The sequence below is a fragment of the Pseudophryne corroboree genome (assembly GCF_028390025.1).
Source record: "Pseudophryne corroboree isolate aPseCor3 chromosome 3 unlocalized genomic scaffold, aPseCor3.hap2 SUPER_3_unloc_18, whole genome shotgun sequence".
NCBI lineage: Eukaryota > Metazoa > Chordata > Amphibia > Anura > Myobatrachidae > Pseudophryne > Pseudophryne corroboree.
The window spans coordinates 377771-392060 of record NW_026967506.1 but is presented as its reverse complement, the minus strand read 5'-3'; the positions used below and the strand labels follow the sequence as shown (position 1 = coordinate 392060).

Below are 14290 nucleotides of genomic sequence, written 5' to 3'. Positions count from 1 at the left end.
GGCATTTGCCAGAGAAAACAAATATTGGCAAATTCGCCACTGGCGCCCTGTGCTCTTCATAGATGAAAGCAGGTTCTCACTAAGCACGTGACAGAGTCTGGAGACGCCAAGTAGAACGTTCTGCTGCCTGCAACATCTTCCAGCATGACCGGTTTGGCAGTGGGTCAGTAATGGTGTGGGGTGGCATTTCTTTGGGGGGCTGCACAGCTCTCCATGTGCTCGCCAGAGGTAGCCTGACTGCCATTAGGTACCGAGATGAGATCCTCAGACCCCTTGTGAGACCATATGCTGGTGCGGTTGGCCCTGGGTTCCTCCTAATGCAAGACAATGCTAGACCTCATGTGGCTGGAGTGCGTCAGCAGTTCCTGCAAGATGAAAGCATTGATGCTATGGACTGGCCCGCCCGTTCCCCAGACCTGAATCCATCCACCAATGCCACGTTGCACCACAGACTGTCCAGGAGTTGGTGGATGCTTTAGTCCAGGTCTGGGAGGAGATCCCTCAGGAGACCATCCGCCACCTCATCAGGAGCATGCCCAGACGTTGTAGGGAGGTCATACAGGCACGTGGAGGCCACACACACTACTGAGCCTCATTATGACTTGTTTTAAGGACATTACATCAAAGTTGGATCAGCCTGTAGTGTGGTTTTCCACTTTAATTTTGAGTATGACTTCAAATCCAGACCTCCATGGGTTAATAAATTTGATTTCCATTGATAATTTTTATGTGATTTTGTTGTCAGCACATTCAACTATGTAAAGAACAAAGTATTTAATAAGAATATTTCATTCATTCAGATCTAGGATGTGTTATTTTAGTATTCCCTTTATTTTTTTGAGCAGTGTATATATATATATATATATATATATATATAGAGAGAGAGAGAGAGTGAGAGTGAGAGATTTAATATGCTGTTATATGGTCGGTACACAAATAACTAATAAAATCTAATTACTAGAATTTGTCTTCTTCGTTTCCTGGAGTTTATTTCAACAAGCGCAGAACAGGTCAAATGTAGGAAGTAAGTAGCTGATAAGGGGATACTGTATGCAGGAGGAAGGGGAGGGGAGGTTGAGTGTGTAGGGGGTGTCACTCTGGATACTCCGCTGGATAAACTCCTGCTCTCCTGTGGATAATTTGTTGGACATTCTTCTCCCCACTGTCTCCTGTGGATACTCTGCTGGACATTCTCCAGCTCCCCAATGTCTCCTGTGGATACTCTGCTGGACATTCTCCAGCTCCCCAATGTCTCCTGTGCTCTGCTAGACATTATCCTGCTCCCCAGTGCCTTCTGTGGATACTCTGCTGGATATTCTCCTGCTCCCCAGTGTCTTGTGTAGATACTCTGCTGGATAGTCTCCTGATCCCCAGTGTCTCCTGTGATGCTCTGCCAGACATCCTCCAGCTCCCCATTGTCTCCTGTAGATTGCTGGAAATTCTCATGCTCCCCAGTACCTTCGGTGGGTACTCTGCCTGGACATTCTGCTGCTCCCCATTGTGTCCTGTTGATGCTCTGCTGGATATTGTCCTGCTTTCCAGTGTCTCCTGTGGATACTCGGCTGGACATTTTTCTTCTCCCCATTGTCTCCTGTGATGCTCTGCTAGACATTCTCCTGCTCCCCAGTGCCTTCTGTGTTTACTCAGATTGGGCATTCCCCTGCTCACCAGTGTCTCGTGTAGATATTCTGCTGGATAGTCTCCTGCTCCCTATTGTCTCCTGTGGATACTTTGCTTGACAACCTCCAGCTCCCCAATGTCTACTGTAGATTGCTGGAAATTCACCTGCTCCCCAGTGCCTTCTGTGGATACTCTGCTTGGACATTCTCCTGCTCCCCAGTGTCTTGTGTAGATGCTCTGCTGGATAGTCTCCTGCACCCCATTGTCTCCTGTGGATACTCTGCTTGGACATTCTCCTGCTCCCCAGTGTCTAGTGTAGATGCTCTGCTGGATAGTCTCCTGCTCCCCATTGTCTCCTGTGGATACTCTGCTTGACATCCTCCAGCTCCCCAATGTCTACTGTGGGTACTCTGCTGGACATTCTCCTGCTCCCCATTGTCTCCTGTGATGCTCTGCTAGACATTCTCCAGCTTCCCAGTGTCTACTGTGGATACTCTGCCAGACATCCTCCAGCTCCCCATTATCTCCTGGTGATTTCAGTATTGCTATTGATTGTCCAAAATCTGCTGCTCACACCTCCAAACTACTCTCTCTAACCTCCTCTCTTGGCCTCTCCCAATGGACTGACTCCTCTACTCATCAGGAGGGCCACTGCCTTGATCTAGTATTCCCCAGACTATGCTCCATCTCTGAACTCACTAACACTCCTTTCCCCCTCTCAGATCACAACCTTATCACCTGCATGCTCTCCATTAATTCAAACTCCTTTGCTGAAATCCTCCAATCCTCCTCAAACCCGCAGAAATATTAACACAATTAATCTTCAAGAACTTTCCACTTCACTCCAACTGCTTTCACCTATTTCTGCATTCACCTCTCCTGAGATGGCTGTATCACACCTGAACAAGACTCTAGAACTAGCCCTTGATGAAGTGGCTCTAGCTACCCATCACACTCGACGTAGGCCTAGATGTCAACCATGGCGCTCCAAATTAACAAGACAACTACAAAAACTCACGCGAAAACTTGAATGTCAGTGGCGTAAATCCCGTATTTCAAGTGACTTCCTCACATATAAGACTGTCTACCACTCTTATAGAAATGCCCTGGACACTGCCAAACAAACATATTTCCAAACTCTTATCTCTGCTCAAGCCTCTAACCCCAAACGACTCTTTAATACATTTAAATCACTTCTGAATCCTCCCTCACCTACCCCACCAGCCACTATCAAGGCAAAGGATCTTGCTTCCTACTTCAAGGAGAAGATTGATAAGATCCGAGATGAAATGGTATGCTCTTCGGCAGCCAGTGACCTGCTCCGTTCTTTACCTGAACTCTTCTGAATATTGTCCTGCTCTCCAGTGTTTCTTGTGGATACTCGGCTGGACATTTTTCTTCTCTCCATTGTCTCCTGTGGATACTTTGCTTGACATCCTCCAGCTCCCCAGTGCCTTCTGTGGATACTCTGCTGGACATTCTTCTTCTCCCCATTGTCTTCTGTGATGCTCTGCTAGACATTCTCCTGCTCCTCAGTGCCTACTGTGGATACTCTGCTGGACATTCTCCTGCTCCCCATTGTCTCCTGTAGATTGCTGGAAATTCTCATGTTCCCCAGTACCTTCTGTGGATACTCTGCTTGGACATTCTCCTGCTCCCCAGTGTCTCGTGTAGATACTCTGCTGCTCCCCATTGTGTCCTGTGGATGCTCTGCTGGATATTGTCCTCTCCAGAGTCTCCTGTGGATACTCGGCTAGACATTCTCCTGCCCCTAAGTGTCTCCTGTATATACTCTGCTGGACATTCTCCTCCCCAGTTTCCCCTGTGGATACACTGCTTGATATTCTCCTGCTCTCCAGTGCCTCCTATGGATACTTTGCTGGTCATTCTTCTGCTTCCCAGTGCTTTCTGTGGATAACTCTGTCAGATATTCTCCTGGTGCCCAGTGTATCCTGTGGATACTCTGCTGGATATTGTCCTGGGCTCCATTGCCTTCTGTGGATACTTTGCTGGATATTTTCGCAACCCAGGTTTACGGTCCCCATTACTTACATCTCTGGGTCCTGTCACAGCTCCAGCAGGTCTCTCCTGGGACTTGTGGATTCCTGTCTCCTAGGCACTGCCTTCAGTCTCCTGTCTGCCGCTTGCTGTACAACTGGGCTGCATGCCGTCTTGCCATCCATGCTTGAGCAGTGTCTTGGGCACTGGCATATTGGAAAAAGCCATCTGATAACTTCACCAATGGCAGTGATTCTTCAGAGCAGCTGACTCAGACCTCCAATCTGTAACCAGTGGCCCTTATAAAAGGACTTCCTGGAGTGCTGGCTGGTTGCCAGCACAACGTTGCTACATGTCTGCAATGTGTGACTCAAAACCACACATCTCAGTGTCCTAACACTGTATCTAATTCATCATCCACCAGTTCAGTCCGAACATCAAATTTGATGGTTCCAGTCTGGTCTCCAGTGATTCTGGATACAGTCCAGTTGTCAATTCCGCCGGTCCTAGTCTGGTCTCCAGCGACACTGGTTCCAGTCGTCTCCAGCATCACTGGTTCCAGTACAGTCACAAAATCCACCGGTTTGTCTGGGCTCCATCATCACTGGTTCCAATCCAGCAAGTCCAGGTAGCTTGACTGGGTCTGAACTTGCTATCAACCACAGACCCAATGAGACAGAGCTTCCAACTGAATTTCAGCATAACTTTTTACTGGTTCCAGAGAAATGCATTGTGGGTCCCACCTGGTTACAGAGCTACTCGTTACTAAGCCCAGCTCTTTATCTCTCTGTGCTAACTCCTAGTTCTCAATCTTTAGTCTCTTTTTCCAACGTTCCTCTTCAGTGCTCACTATTTGCAGGATTCCCGCTATCCACGTATACCTCCCATGTGCAGGAACTCCATGAGGCCACCCAGGTTTCTGCACACTGCTACCCCAGCTCCCACTCTAGACCACAGTCCGGGAACACTAGGAACTGACAGATATAATCTTTGCTCTCCAAGGTCCTGGACTGCTGAGAAGTCCAAGTTCCCTTGTGGCAATACTAGTTCCCCCTTTAGACTCTGGGTCCGTTTTTTTCTCCATGTGATGACACAGTATCTGCAAAACACCTGTGAATACTGACTGGGGGGCTCCCGTGTGCAGAATGTCATGATCTATTATTCCCTATTGTATCTGCTTACAGGTTCCTGGAATTCCTCCCAGACATTCGATCTTGTCATCTACACTGGCTATCTGACCTGTGATATTAACGCTCCGTACGTACATGGTCTCATTCAATTCGGTAATTCATTCCATAGCCTTAAGGGCTTGTTGATATCCAGATGTGTCCTCAACCATCTTACCTCGATACGCCACGCAGCAGGAGACGCCTGGCGTGAGTGAGCTGACAGGTCCCGTGCAACTCCTTAGCGCCGGGCATCTTTTTTTGCAGAAAATGCATCTAGATTTGTTTCACTGTGCGCCTAATTCAGACCCGATCGCTGCTGTGCGTTTTCTGAACTTCGCATGCGCCAGCGCATGCCAGACAGCCAATGGCTCTTAGCCCTGCGATCGCCTCTGCCTGATTGGCAGGCAGAGGCGGTCGCTGGACGGGCCGGCGGCATTTGGCCGCCATTTAGAGGACACGGTCCGGGCAATGCAGGCGTGCCCGGACCGTTGGGGGGGGCGGGCCGCGGCAGCTGCGTGACGTCACACACAGCTGCTGCAACCCTCACAGCGATGAGTAGCTCCCTGCCAGTGCGCAGCAGCTGCGCTGGCAGGTAGCTACTCTTCCAGTACAAACACATCACAGCTGTGGGATGCTTTTGTACTTGTATGTGTGGGGGGAGGGTTCGGGGCGGACTAGCCCTGTGCTGGGCGTCCCCCCGCATGTCAGTGTGGCTGATCGCAGATGTGCTAAATTTAGTACATCTACGATCAGTTCTGAATTAGGCCCCATGTGAATAGGACGCACAGACTCTGCTGATTAAAATGGTTTGTGGCATGCCTGTATTCTCTGTGCGACTTCGGCTGTATCTGAGGCACTGAGTAACGCCACGGCATGGCGTGACTGGAAGAGCTGCTTAATGTGCGGGGAGGCTAGATGTAAGTGGACACATCTATAATACTGAAATGATATCATGGATTGGGGATCACTTTAATCTGTTGTCCTCATACTCATGGCAGAGAACTATACCGGAGTAGTACATCCAGCCCTCACATACTACCCCAGGAATGGATATTACTCCCTGTAGAAGCCTCGTATGGTGATCTTTGCCAACTGCAAGCCCTAGGGTCAACTTAGTCCCCATAATTCTTCTAATTTCAGGTAGACAACAGTCCACAGAGTCTGTAACGTTGCACTGTTCATCCAGTAACATCAGGATAAAGGTGTGTAGTATGCAGTGCTACCTGTGCGTAAGCATGATTCTCACCATCTGGAGGAGGCACATTGGGTGATCGGGCATCAAATAGTTGTGAGTTGGTAAATGGTGATATAGAGGGGTAACTCTTGTGGGCAGGGTGGCTAGATGAGTCTCTATTGAGAGGAGCCTGCTCGTGAGAGCCTACAGGCTAAGAGAGGGTCGGTGGTGGTTACAGATGCTAGGAGGGAGTTATGGTGGCCAATAGGCTTGTATGAAGTGAGTCTTGTAGGCCTGCTTGAAGGAGTTGAGACTGGCAGTAAGACTGATAAAGTGAGTGAAAGTTCTCAGATGTGGGAGTGAGTGGTGGTGGTCAGTGGTGGAGATGGAGGAAGTGGACAGAGATGAGGCTGGTGATAAAGGCGGGAGAGGAGCAATTGAAGATTTTAAAAGTGTGTGTGTGGAGGGGGGGGTTAGTAGTTTAGATGTCTACGGTGCGAGGGAAGCCAGTGAAGCAGCTTATAGATGAGAAGTCTAATGCAAGTCAACGAGAAAGATAAATAAGATGGGCAGCAGCATTCATGATAGACTGCAGTAGGAAGAGATGAGTGAGAAGAAATCCAGGGAGGAGGAAATTGCAGTAGTCCAGACAGGAAATGACAAGTGCATGAATGAGAATTTGGTGGCACTCTTGGTAAGGGTCTAATTCTAGAGATGGTCTGAAGGTGGAAGGGAGAAGATTGTGAGAGGCTGAATGTGTGCAATGAAGGAGAGGGAGGGGTTGATGATCAATGAGTGGATGATGGTTTGGGAGAGGAAGAGTCTAATGCAAGCAATGTTGAGGAGCTGGAAATGACAGGATAGGATTAGAGACTGAATGTGGGAGGCAAAAGAGAGGAAAGAGTCAAGCATGACTCCCAGGCAGCAGACTTGAGGAACAGAGGAGATGTTGGAGTTGTTGACAGTGATAGAGAGGTCAGAAGGGGGAGGTTATAGATGGAGGAGAGACAATGAGCTCAGTATTGGCCATGTTGAGTTTGAGAAAACACTCTGATATGCAGGAGGAGATGGTGGAGAGGCAACTGGACAACTGGGAGAGGAAGGAAGGGGAGAGATCAGGAGAGGTAGAGTTGAGAATCATTGGTATAGAGGTGATACTGGAGGCCGAAGGAACTGATAAGTTCACCTCGGGAGGATGTGTACAGTGAAAGAGCCCTGGAGGACACCCACAGGAAGGATGGATGCGAGGTAGGTGGAACCAAAGGTAGAGATTGAGAAGGAGCAGTTGGCGAAAATGAACCAAGAAATTATAGTGTCAGAGATGCCCATGATCCGAAAGGTGTGCAGTAGGAGGGTGACCCCCAGTGTCAAAGGACGCAGTGAGGTCCAGGAGGATGAGGATGGAGAAGTGGCCACTGGAATTGGCCATGAGATCATTGGTGACTTTGGCCAGGGCAGTTTCAGTGGTGAGGAGGGAGCAGAAGCCAAACTGGAGAGGATCAAGGACAGAGTTACTGGAGAGGTAGCAGGTGAGATGGTTGTAGATAGGCTGCTCAAGTAATTTAGAAGCAAAAATAGGATTCTGGTACTTACCAGATAAATCCTTTTCTTTGAATCCACAGGGGGCACTGGAGTACAATTGTGATATGGAGGGGGCATTAGCAGGGATAGGCACATTTAAATATTTAAATTAGTAACCTTCCTCCCCCTCCATACTCCCAAGATTCCTCAGTGTTTTTTACTGAGCGGAACAGGAGCGAAAGAGAGGATGAACAATGGAGAATTACATATAACAATATAACATAACGGACTAGAAAGTTGACACGACAATAAATAACAATCACCTTAACATTTGAACAAGTCGGTGAGAATGTGTTACCATAAGATTTACTGAACTTACCACAAGCCAGGTGAAACTGCTCTGGGTGGGCATCCAGTTACCCCTGTGGATTCAAAGAAAAGGATTTATCTGGTAAGTACCAAAATCCTATTTTCTTTTTCATCCACTAGGGGTCACTGGAGTACTCTTGGGATGTACCAAAGTTTCCCCCTTGGGGTGGGAGAGCTGTGTGGCACCTGTAACACTAGACGGCCAAAGCTAGATGCTGATGCCGCAAACGTATCAAACTTGTAACGTGTGCACTGATGACCATGTAGCCACACGGCAAAGTTGCGTTGTAGAAGCGCCAAGACTTGCCGCCCATGACGTTCCCACGGAATGAGTGGAATGTGCTGAAACGGATACAGACGGCTGTAGACTAGCATAAAGTAAGCTTGACGAATGGTCAGCTTAATCCATCTAGCCAAGGTCTGTTTGGAAGCTAGCCAACCTATCTTGACTGCATCATAGAGAACAAACAATGGGGCAAATGTATTAACCTGTAGTAGACATAAGGAAGTGATAAACCAGTGATAAGTGCAAGGTGATAACGCACCATCCAATCAGCTCCAATATGCAAATTGACAGTTAGGAGCTGATTGGCTGGTGTGTTTATCATCTTGCACTTATCACTGGTTTATCACTTCCTTATGCCGTCTCCAGGTTAATACATCTGCCCTAATGTATCTGTTTTACGTACTGTTGATGTTCGGGCTACAGAAATGCGAAGTGCGCGTACCACATCCAAAGTAGCTGGAGTTCCTGAACCTTCTGAAAAAACAGGAACTACGATTGGTTGATTGATGTGAAAAGATACCACCTTCGGTAGAAAAGCGACATTCGTGCAAAGTTCCGCTCTATCATCATGAAATACCAGATACGGTGGCTGGCATGACAAGGCACCCAGTTCTGAAACACGCCTTGCCGAAGCTAAGGCTAGGAGAAACACTGTTTTCCAAGTTAGAAACTTAGCATCCATGTGTTGTAAGGGTTGAAAAATTGAAGACTGCAAAAAATCTAAAACTAGATTCAAGTCCCATGGCGCTGTAGGTGGTATAAATGGAGGTTGTACTCTGAGGACACCTTGCAGGAAAGTGTGAACTGTTGCCAAAAGAGCCAAACGCCTCTGAAAGAAAATTGACAAGGCAGAGACCTGCACCTTTTAGTTTAGCTAAACGTAGTCCTCCATCTAATCCAGTCTGTAAAAATAGCAAAAGATGGGACAACCTATATAAGCTCGCCAAATCCTGTAGGTCACAGGTTCTTAAACTCGGTCCTCAGGACCCCACACAGTGCATGTTTTGCAGGTAACCCAGCAGGTGCACAGGTGTATTAATTGCTCACTGACACATTTTAAAAGGCCCACAGGTGCAGCTAATTATTTCACTTGCGATTCTGTGAGGAGACCTGCAAAATATGAACTGTGTGGGGTCCTGAGGACCGAGTTTGAGAACCTATGCTGTAGATCAGGGCTGGCCAAACCAGTCCTCGAGATCTACCAACAGTTCATGTTTTCCAGGCCTCCTGGAGATCTGTAGAATTGTCAGTTAGGAATGAATGCAGCACATCTTAATTAGTAATGACTACACCTGTGCACCAGCTAGGTGGTCTGGAAAATGTCAACTGTTGGTAGATCTCGAGGACTGGTTTGGCCAGCCCTGCTGTAGATAGTAGATAGTAAGTGAGGTTAAACAGAGGCAAAATGCCCATTGTATTCAACCTGTATCCTGTATTAAGTTGAGTTCATTTTACTGTACCTGCTGAAGTAATGTTTTATGTCTAGTTAACAACTATAAATCATGTTCCACCCAGATTATCAATGCCAATATTTTAAATGTTACAATTTTGGATAGCTTTTTCAATCAGAAATGTATCCAATCAGTTTTTAAATGCATTTACAGAGTCCGTCATTACCACCTTCCCTGGCAGGGAATTCCACATCCTTATTGCCCTAACAATGAAGAACCCTTTCCTACGTTTTGTACGGAATTTTCTCTCCTCTAGCGTCAGCGAGTGCCCACGTGTCCAAAACAGAGTTCTTTTAATAAATAATTCCTCTGATAACTCTTTGTGATGTCCCTTTCCATATTTGAAGATATTAATGTCTCCTCTTAGGCGTCTCTTTTCTAGTGTATACATATTCAACCTAGTAAGCCTTTCCTCGTAATCCAGTCCCTCTAGCCCTTTAATCAGTTTAGTAGCTCGCCTTTGAACCCTTTCAAGTTCACCAATATCTTTTTTATACAGTGGTGCCCAAAACTGAACACAATATTCCAGGTGCGGACGTTCCAATGATTTGTACAGCGGCAGGATTACATCCTTTTCCCTTGTCTCAATTCCCCGTTTTATGCACGCTAGCACCTTACTTGCCTTCTTTACTGCACTTTGACATTGTATACGGTTATTAAGCCTATTTTCAATGATTACCCCTGTCAAAGTCGAAAATATTACACACACACACACCACGTGCAAACACCACGCTACGTACACTGGTTCACGAGCCTTGCGTATTGGCGCGTGGTATGAGTATATACGATAGCATACGCATTCGCAGAGAGAAGCTACAAAGACATATTCAATATTCAATTCATATAGTGCACAATTTACACATAGTCTCCACACACATTGCCAGCAAGTTACATTTACTCAAAGGGTAGAACAATAGAGTTATCCAGCTTTACAGGATGTGAGGGGACAGAACCAGTTTAGGACAGAATTGTAATATTCGCCAATACTGTACTCTTGATATTCAGCGGGAACCTAGTGGTGAACACCTGCAAGCAAACCTGGACCAAGCATCGCACATTCATTCAAACCAACCTATGACCCCTCATGTACTGTACCTGCCCCTTGACCTATGGAAGAGCTTACATTTCCCATTGTACCGTATTTGGACTCATTGTATAAAAGAGAGTTTTCCTGGCCAGGCTCAGACTATTCTCTGAAGGTCATCTTGCTAAGACTGACTGAGGCCTGGATCCGGGAGCGCTCGCGAACAAACGTACTGTATGTACTATTGGTTGTAGCTCTTCCCTGTATTACTGTTGTATCTTTACTTGTATCTTTTGAGTAAATATTGTTGATGCGTTGGACCACAACATAACATTTAACTACTGGTGTCGCATTCCATTCTTGTTGGGGATAGGGTTTATTCAGCCACACGTGTCGCTGCATTGTGCGCATAGCGTGCCGGCGTGTATACGCAATGTGCATACATATCCTAGCGGTTATTCGTTTACGTTTAGCGGCTGCTGCGTCCCGAACCACAGTGTGATTAGGTATTGCTTTTCTTTGTAAATTAATCGAACTTCACAGTTGGGGGCTCTGTCCGTTTCATCTCACACTCGCGGACTTGCAGGCCCTAACAGACTTTGGTGTAACAACTAAGGGTGGAGGACACGTTTAAAGTAAAACAATCTTGTTCTGTGTTAAAACTACCTAATGTTGTTAAACCACGTCTGTCCTGTATAGTCTCAGAGGTGCAGGTGCTAACCGCAAGAAAGCACGGAAAAGCGAAATTTTATTGTGTTACTTTTGGCGGGAAAACGCGCACAAGCGTACAGATACTTTGAATATATTCTCATATTGTTGCCATAGGTGGGAGTAGTCATTTTTAAATCTGCATAAAATCGGATGTCATTTGTTATATATTTATTGTATTTGTTTAGTGGGTACTTGTAAATGCACATACAAAACTTGGTCCTGGCCTAAAAGTTTGGGCAGCACTGAACGGAAGTTATCCACGTGGGTGACTTTCAGGGTGTGTAGGAAAAAAGTGTATTGTGTATTAATCGCAAAATATTTGCATTTTATAAGTGAAGCTCCGTTCCTGCCTAAAAGTTTAAGAAGCACGTAGCGGAAGCTTTCCAGCAGGGGACTTCTGGTGCTCAATGGGAACGTGGAAGCATTTATCTAACGTCCTAGTGGATGCTGGGGACTCCGTAAGGACCATGGGGAATAGAGGGGCTCCGCAGGAGACAGGGCACTTTAAGAAAGAATTTATATTCTGGTGTGTTCTGGCTCCTCCCTCTATGTCCCTCCTCCAGACCTCAGTTTGAATCTGTGCCCGGACGAGCTGGGTGCTGTTTAGTGAGCTCTCCTGAGCTGGCGATAAGAAAGTATTTTGTTAGGTTTTTTATTTTCAGGGAGATCTGCTGGCAACAGGCTCCCTGCATCGTGGGACTGAGGGGAGAGAAGCAGCCCTGCTCACTGAAGATAGGTCCTGCTTCTTAGGCTACTGGACACCATTAGCTCCAGAGGGATCGTACACAGGATCTCACCCTCGTCGTCCGATCCCGGAGCCGCGCCGCTGCCCCCCTCGCAGAGCCAGAAGACAGAAGCCGGGTGAAAGAAGCAAGAAGACTTCAAAATCGGCGGCAGAAGACTCCAGTCTTCACTGAGGTAGCGCACAGCACTGCAGCTGTGCGCCATTGCTCCCACACTATACCCACATACTCCGGTCACTGTAGGGTGCAGGGCGCAGGGGGGGGGCGCCCTGGGCAGCAATTAGGACCTCTTGGCAAAAGCGGAGCATATATACAGTTGGGCACTGTATATATGTATGAGCCCCCGCCGTAATATTACACAGAAACACGGGACAGAAGCTCGCCGCTGAGGGGGCGGGCTTCTTCCTCAGCACTCACCAGCGCCATTTTTTCTCCACAGCTCCGCTGAGAGGAAGCTCCCCAGGCTCTCCCCTGCAGATTCATGGTAGAAGAGGGTAAAAAGAGCGGGGGGGCACATAAATTAGGCGCAAAAACATAATATACAGCAGCTACTGGGTTAACACTAAGTTACTGTGTGATTCCTGGGACATATAGCGCTGGGGTGTGTGCTGGCATACTCTCTCTGTCTCTCCAAATGGCCTTGTGGGGGAACTGTCTTCAAAAAGAGCATCCCCTGTGTGTGTGGTGTGTCGGTACGCTTGTGTCGACATGTTTGACGAGGAAGGCTATGTGGAAGCAGAGCGGGAGCAAATGAATGTGGTGTCTCCGCCGACGTCGCCGACACCTGATTGGATGGATATGTGGAAGGTTTTAAATGATAATGTTAATTCCTTGCATAAAAGGTTGGATAAAGCTGAAACTTTAGGACAGTCAGGGTCTCAGCCCATGCCTGATCCTATGTTGCAGAGGCCGTCAGGGTCTCAGAAGCGTCCACTATCCCAAATTGTTGACACAGATACCGACACGGATTCTGACTCTAGTGTCGACTATGATGATGCAAAGTTACAGCCTAAATTGGCTAAATCCATCTGTTATATGATTATAGCAATGAAGGATGTGTTGAACATCACAGAGGAAACCACAGTCCCTGACAAGAGGGTTCATATGTATGGGGAAAAAAGACAGGCGATGACCTTTCCCCCTTCACATGAGCTAAATAAGTTATGTGAAAAGGCTTGGGAATCTCCAGATAAAAAACTGCAAATTTCCAAACGGATGCTTATGGCGTATCCTTTCCCGCCAATGGACAGGTTATGCTGGGAATCCTCCCCTAGGGTGGACAAAGCTTTAACACGCTTATCCAAGAAGGTAGCCCTGACGTCACAGGATACGGGTACCCTCAAAGATGCTGCGGATAGAAAGCAGGAGGGTACCCTGAAGTTCATTTATACACATTCAGGTACCTTACTAAGGCCGGCAATTGCGTCGGCCTGGGTGTGTAGTGCTGTAGCAGCATGGACAGATACCTTATCTGAGGAACTGGATACCTTAGACAAGGATACTATATTAATGACCCTGGGGCATATAAAAGACGCTGTCCTATATATGAGAGATGATCAAAGAGACATTAGCCTACTGGGCTCTAGAATAAATGCTATGTCGATTTCTGTCAGAAGGGTCCTGTGGACTCGGCAATGGACAGGCGATGCCGACTCAAATAGGCACATGGAGTTTTTACCTTACAAGGGTGAGGAGTTGTTTGGGGAAGGTCTCTCGGACCTGGTCTCCACAGCTACTGCTGGAAAGTCAAATTTTTTGCCATATGTTCCCTCACAACGTAAGAAAGCACCGTATTACCAAATGCAGTCCTTTCGTTCAAAAAAAGGCAAGAAAGTCCGAGGTGCGTCCTTTCTTGCCAGAGGCAGGGGCAGAGGAAAGAAGCTGTACAACACAGCTAGTTCCCAGGAACAGAAGTCCTCCCCGGCCTCTACAAAATCCACCGCATGACGCTGGGACTACACAGGCGGAGCTAGGCCCAGTGGGGGTGCGTCTCCGAAATTTCAGCCACAAATGGGCTCACTCCCAGTTGGATCCCTGGGCAATAGATATTGTGTCTCAGGGATACAAGCTGGAATTCGAAGAGGTGCCCCCTCACAGATACCTCAAGTCAGCCCTGCCAGCTTCCCCCTTAGAGAGGGAAATAGTGTTAACTGCAATTCACAACTTGTATCTTCAACAGGTGGTGGTCAAGGTTCCCCTCCTTCAACAAGGAAAGGGTTATTAT

The 14290-nt window shown here is 47.3% G+C and overlaps 1 protein-coding gene across 1 annotated transcript in view; it reads left to right on the top strand.

Moving 5' to 3' along the window:
• Window positions 1-14290, top strand: part of LOC134983565 (lactase/phlorizin hydrolase-like) — a 744668-nt gene that overhangs the window by 401563 nt on the left and 328815 nt on the right. The gene's annotated exons all lie outside the window — the stretch shown is intronic.